At 45.6% G+C, this 7,031-nt stretch overlaps 1 protein-coding gene across 1 annotated transcript in view; it reads left to right on the top strand.

Annotated features, from left to right (window-relative positions):
• The window catches only part of LOC104280454 (glutamate receptor ionotropic, kainate 4), a 108,289-nt gene that overhangs the window by 36,672 nt on the left and 64,586 nt on the right, over window positions 1–7,031 (top strand). The gene's annotated exons all lie outside the window — the stretch shown is intronic.

Below are 7,031 nucleotides of genomic sequence, written 5' to 3' on the forward strand. Positions count from 1 at the left end.
AGCAGGAAAAGTTGTTTGTTCTCACAGTAAAGCAAGGAGATGAAAACAATCCTGAGGCGTATCAGTGAAGGGCTCGGGTGTCATTGTTTTATAATTGGATCAAACTCTTTCATGTAGTTTAACACATCTGGATCTTCTGCTATGTGGTTGAGGTTTCCAGTGTCACCTTTCCACATCCTTGTTCATCTTCTACTCAGCTTCTCTGTGATCACTTCCTACTTTTAGGCCACACTCAAATGTAGTCTGACTCCTCCATCCAGGCTGTGCTCAGCCTTGTAGCATTGACCCTGGTCTTCGTTTATCTTCATACACGTTTCTTTTCATTTGCTGCTCCTTCTGGAGGTTCCCATCTCCCAAACACTGTTAATATTGTTCACTTGGCTTTGGGGATGCACTTGGGTGTCTGTGGTTTGAAGCAGAAGCGTCAAGTTGCAGCAACAGTAAGTGAAGCAGCGAAGGTGCAAAGCAAGAATTTCTGAAGTCTGTTGGTGCATTAAGGCTGTTTATTTGTGATATGGTCTTGCAAAACCTTGAGGAGTTGCTTTATCTCTTTGTGCCTCTGTTCTGCATCCATCATAAGAGAACGAAAGCCACTCCACCTATCATTTGTCTGTCTCATATCTGGTATCTACATCCAGCATGGTAGCTCCTTGTCCTTGGATCTATCTTCTAGAGATTTGTGCTAGAAGCAATGGATAATCATTTGTAATAAGAAGAGAACTGGTACAGAATATCTGTAAACTCTCCAAATTAATGAAAACTTAACCCTAGATCCTGTCTCTGCAGCATTTTTTTCCCCTTCTTACCTTGATGTTGGGGGTATGTCCAATCTCTGTGTACGCAATTAATCATCTGGCTGGGGGGCACCTGGAACTGGGTCTGGCCCTTACATCCTCCCCAGTCTAAGCTGTGCTTCCCCTGCAATGCGCTGGTGTTTGCCAGCCTGGGAACAATCAGCAAGTGATGCCAGAGCTGTAGCATCCCTGAAATAGGCAGGTGGTGAGAGAAGAGCAAATGCACTGTAAATGTTAAGATCCCGAGAAGGGTTAAGAGGAAAATAGTCATGAAAGGCCCTGCTTACATAGGTGGAAGTCCCCCTGCTTTAGAGGGCCCCCAAATTCCTTTAATTCTGAAACATACTGGGGGTGAAATGGTTCAGTCTGCCAGAAGCGAAATGTCAGTTCTGGAAATGTTGCTTTCCTTACATCACTGTCAAGCCACTAAATCCTCAAGTGTTGCGGAGAGTGGTACGTATGCTGGAATAGACTTGGCTGCCACTGAAATGCAGACATCTCTGGAGATGCAGCTCTGTGCTGTTGTGGTCATCTGTCTGGTAGCTACCGAACATGCTTGTTGTGGGGGTGTGACCAGGAAAGCCTCCTGCACCGTCTGGGGCTCTGCAGCACCTTCTGCCTCCCCATCCCGTGGCTCTTTCCCACGCCTGTGGCTGCTGCTGGCTCTCAAATGCAGGCTCCCACCACTGCGTTGTTCCTTGGCATCTCTCAAATCTGTGGTTATAGCTATAAATCCTGGTGGACTTTCCCATTTGTTTTTTGGATTGTTTTTATTTTTAAGCTTAGAATTTTACACATTGTTTCTTCCTTCCTCATTCTTTTTGTTTGCCTGCAAGTGGCACTTGGGGTTTATGTGGTTATTTTTCTTGTATTTATACTCTCCACTGACTTAATTAAGTTCTTGCTTGTTTCCTGGCCTTGCCAGGTTTACTGGTCCCACCAGGGCTTCCCATTGCTCTCCTCCTAAAAACCACAGCTGCTGCCAGTCACTTGAGAACATGAAAATGGACAAAAAACTTAGTTTTGAAACTCAGTGTGATGTTATTGAAAGAAAAGACAGATAGGAAAATGATATTCCCAACTTCAGTCGGTGTTTTTAGGCTGGTTCCTAAGAAAATAAGATTAGGCACTTAGATTGACCATATGTGGATATGAGTGTCTGTCTAGTAACTTGAATTCTGTGGCAAACTGCAGTCCAGTTTGACAGGTAGGCTTTTCAGAGATGCAGAAAACCTGTACTGAAAGCACTGTTACAAATCCCTGCTGTTGTGAGCAGAGCTTCAGGGAAACAAGGCAGGCACGCCATGTACACCCACACAGAGAGAGGCTCTTGGCGGCTGGAATTGCCTCTTTTCTTGTTGGAAGTTTTCTGATGCTCCCACACGGCTCTTCCCTCCTGCTGCCTATTTGCACCTTTGATAACAACATCCCTGGGCAGCGTCTGTGGTTCTTGGGATGCCTCGACTGAAAGGTGTCCCACCACGCCTTCCTGTCATTGCATTTTTAGCATTAGACCTTCATCTCCTTCCCTCACTGTCCGCAAAACCCTGCCCACGTGAGATGTTCATTCTTCCAGCCCGTCCTGCTGCAGGCCTTGCCCATCCCTTTCTTTCGCAGTCTCAATCATTTATTCCCTGCCGCAGCCCTGACCTTACACCTCGGGAAGGTTAAATCAGTCATTCCGCTTTCTCCTTGCTTTTCTCTCCTCGTTTTGGGGAAATCTCTTGACAAGCTATTCAGGGGATTAAGCAGGACTTATCTGGTTGCAAACACACTATTTGAATTCACAGATCAGGACTTTATCCGTAGCTGCAGTGTGCCTCAGGTCTGCGGCTGCGGGAACCGGTAGGAGTTCCCCTGTTGGCTTTAGAGGACCTGAGTTTGCTGCCCTGCTTTTGCACGAGAGGATGGCTTCAGACTGCATTAGCCAGCTCTGGACAAGGCGTTTCTGTTTCAGACTCCTTTCCTATCCCTTTGTGCTCTTTTGCTCCTGTCTTCATGCTGAGGGTGTTTGCTGGCTGCCTTGTAGCGAGATTTGTATTCGGAAAAGCAGGTGATCTTTATCAGAAGAGCAGGACCTTGTCTCATTAGTGCATTTTCCTCTCTGGACGTGAAGCAGAGGAGTGAGAGGCAAGACGAGACCCGTCTTGCAGATACCTGCATTCGGAATGGCAGACGAAGCGTGTTCCCCCCTCCCACCCCTCCTTGGATATGAGCAGCCATCTCTCTGTGGCGTGGGTGTGTGCGGAGGAGGGAAGCGGTGCCTGGTGGTGCTTTTACCTGCCTGGACCAGAGGGACAACGTTTACTGGGGCACGGAGACAAACTGCCCCCACTGCACCTTTGCATCCCAGCACTGGGACAGATCCAGTGTGATCGACGGGCTGTCACCTTCGGAGGAGTGTGATGGCATTCTCTAGTCTTCCTGGAAATTCCCATTCTCGGAGAGCATGTTCTGATTTTATACACACAAAGCAATAATTAAAGAAGAGAAAAGAGAGGTTATGTTTCAGGCAGTCAAAACTAAAGCCCTCAGCTGTTTTTATCATGTCTTCCCTTCTCTCTCTCTCTCTCTCCTGAATTCACTCTCTCTGGATAGCAGAAATGAGAGGTAAGCTCCATTTAAATGCAGATTTCAAATGTTGGCCAACAGCAATAAATAGCCCTCTGCTACACTGATCAGGCAAACATCATCAAGTCGCTTTGTGAGGGAGAGGGAGAGTTTATGTTTTTAGATTTTCTTTTTCCTTGATGAGATCCTCTTCCCTCTCAGAGTAATAGCATATTGGCAACTTTTTATTTTATTTTTAAGCAGCACTTTAGAGATTATAATGGAAACAGAATCCCACCTGTTTCTCCACTGGAGCTCTACTTGACAGCCCTGTAATGAGCAAGTCTGCAAATTTCTTATCCTTTACTGTATCGACAGCCTGAAGGGTTGATACTGTATTCAGCAGACTGGAAATGTGCAAAATAAGGCGATCCTGCAACCGTTTTTAAACAACTGACCCTCAGGTGAATCTGGTTTTGGAGATAGTTTGGGGCTGATGAAGTCAGAAGTGGCTGCAGGTGGGTCTCTGGAGATAAAGGCCCTGCAGGTGATGGGGAACAGGAGGAAAGGGAGAGGTGGAGGTCTGGGATGATTCTCCCGAATCCCAGGGCATCTCCTGAGGCTGGTGTGCGCAGGCAGGAGGTTGATATGTTTGGCTGGTGTGCCTTGGGTCTAAAGGGTTCCTGGTCTTGAGAGTAAGGACTGATCAGCTCCAGAGGTAGGTATTGCATCTTCTACACGTCTAAACCTGGTTGAACTGAGGTTACAGACCTCTAATTTGAGAGTCTATTCATCACAGGAACATAGAGGCTGTGAGGAGTATGTTTACAGAATAAATCAGAAGAGGTTGTAGGTGTGATCTTAACCTGTCAGGGGAGACACTGGAGAAATATTGCTGATGGCTTTATATAATTTTAACTTGGAGGGACAGGTTAAGAACAGTGAAATATCGTGTTTGCTAAGCCAGCTCTTTGCTAAATGTATATCTTCAAGAGATGACTCAAGGTGGCTGTTGTGTTTCTGAGGATGGGTTTACCTCTCAGTGGTATGGAAAGCGTCTGAGAAAATGTAGCAATACTTAATAAAGTTAACAGAGAAAGGTTAGCTGAACGTTGTCGTAGAGTGTGTATAAACCTCCTGGTAACATCTGTTCCCTGTTATTGTTATAAAATGCTACTTCATTAGATCTTGGTTGGATCATGAATTAAATAGTGCTATGTAGTAAAACTTGGATCGTGTTAGGCTTGTCAGAGTGCATATGTTGTGAGTCTGGCTGGTGGCGGGTAGCACTCTGGGGAGCCACATGGCTTGGGGGAATGGGAGAACGGAGGCTTTCTGCTTTTTTAGCACTGGTTGAAACCCAACTGAGGGTGGAAGGGATTAAATTTCAGTGCTGTCTGTAAACTGGCTGGTGCACTCAATAGGCTGAGCTGCTGTGTGTCAGCCCAGCTCTGGGAAGACAGCTGTCTCCACCGCTGCAAGCACACAAGCTGACAGCGCTGCCTGTCCCCCCGCTCGCTGCCTTGGTGAAAAGGAGCAGGACCGAATAGTTCAGGGTGAGAAGTGAATTTCCTTCCTCCACCTGGGTAAGAGGAGAAAAGGCAGAGGAATTTGAGCACCTGCCTTTCATGCTGCATATCCAAGGTGATAAACTCATCTGGTTTGTGGGGTTAAGTGTGAGGAAGGCCTGAGCATATTGAATAAAAAGAAGAATTACCACTACGTAAAGGATGTTTGTCAGGATTGGAACATCCCATGGGAAAAGATGTTTCCAGCCAGTTCTTCCTGAGAAAAGCTCAGCCTCTGCCAGTCCTTGCTGGCTTCACTTGATGTTGTCTGACTCTGTGAAATCCTGAGCATCCCTGAATCAGACCCAGGTGCTCTTGACTCCCTCTGAAATACTTTTCTCATAATTCATAGAGTCTAGATTGGAGACACTTATTATGATAGGGAAGATAGAAGTGATTTTCGAGGCCAACAAAGTTCAAAGACTTTGCTGTAAGTTTTCAGGATTAAAGATTTACTTGATGCATCTTCCCATGTTTAATAGACAGGAATAGATGAAAGGGAATTTCTGTAAAGATTTTCGTTCATACTTAATGATGCTGCTATTAGATGAGCTTTGGCACCGTGTCCTGAGACATGAAGTTTTAAAACCAACCTTTTTTAAACATTAAATGACCTTTTTTCATCCACTAGCTTTAATAAATAAAGATTAGTTCAGCCTCATTACCTAGTCTGTTCTGGGAGCTTGGTTTAATATGTGGTAAAACTAACTAGTCTCCCAAAATGCAAGCGAACAAATTTTGCTGGTTTTCCATCCCAAGCCCCACGGGGAGATAGGCAGCAGTAATACAGTTGGATTAGTGGCTGGGCTCTGGGGTGCCACTGTTTGCTGGTTTGTGTTGTTGTTTTTTTTCCTCAGCTGTAGGGAAGTTTTCAGCAGTTCCAAAAATAAAAATGGAAAACATTGTGGATAAAGACAAAAAAAGTATTTGTGCGAACATTCGTGCTTAGCTTGCTTGAGGATATTAATTCAAATGCTTTAGTTTCAATTCTTTTATTTTCAAAATGTATTTTATACATTAGTAGGAGTGAATTTTGTTTAAAAACTGACAAATGAAGGACATATTTAAAAATGTTGTCCAATTTAGTGATTTTTGAAGCTTTAAATTAGAAAATAATTAATCCAAGAATGCTGACGTACACTCCCCCACCGCTGATCTTTAATTTTGCTATGTCAGCACCTAGAACATAAGCGGCGCTTTGTGATGTTCATCAGATGGAGTACAGTGCTTTACCCTTTCCTGGAAACAGGGCTGTAGTGAAAAGTTTCCCCGTGTCAGACAGTTTTATGTCTGAGGACTCGGCTGCCAGCTACTTTACCTCTTTCACTCTGGTTTTCCCTTTCTGGGAGAAAAAAAAAAAAAAGCCAAAGCCAAACCTGCTGCAGCACAGTGACACGTTTCAAATCTTCCAGAATGCGCCCAGCTGCTGTGGTGAGTTCCCTGTTTCCCCGACACACAAACCAGCAGAGCCCCACTAATCCCCGCTTTGCTAAACTACACGGCGCGGGGCCTGACTCGGTGCCGAGCTGCAGCTCCATCTACGCCCCAGCAGTTCTGAATAGCATCGCCCCTTTTGCAATGATTTTTGGGCAGGGAGGATAAGCATTGGTGCCTTTCTAATATACACGACAAAAGCCAGCGCTGTTCTTGCCCAGGTACGATGGGATAGCTGCATTCTGGGAGGAGGCCTCCTATTAGCAAGGATAAACTCGCTGAGGTGCAGAAATTGTGCCAGCTTGTAAAATAAAACACCGTGATTAATTCTCCATGCCAGTTTCCTTTTTGCCTTCCGTCAAGAAAATAAAAATAATAACCCATACTATCTCCTTCTGCCTAACAGATTTGAGTGGGCAGGCGCAGGAGCTGAGTTCAAGAGTCAAGTGCTTTCTGTTTGAAAAATATTTGTCCCTTCCCACCCACGGCTGCCCACGTGCTTCTTGAAATATTCCCGCTATCAGCACCGTAGCAATGCTTTCTTGAAGGCATAAACCCAGGCTATCTGGAGACGTTCTGGGATGTGAGACAGTGCGGGGATGCAGAGCTGGGCATCCTTTTCTAGGGATGAGCACCCAAGGTGAGCAGGCAGCTGCGGTGGGCGCCTGGCGGTGCAGGCAGCCGT

This window comes from Apaloderma vittatum, unplaced genomic scaffold (genome assembly GCF_000703405.1).
Source record: "Apaloderma vittatum isolate BGI_N311 unplaced genomic scaffold, ASM70340v1 scaffold15321, whole genome shotgun sequence".
Classification (NCBI taxonomy): Eukaryota; Metazoa; Chordata; class Aves; order Trogoniformes; family Trogonidae; genus Apaloderma; species Apaloderma vittatum.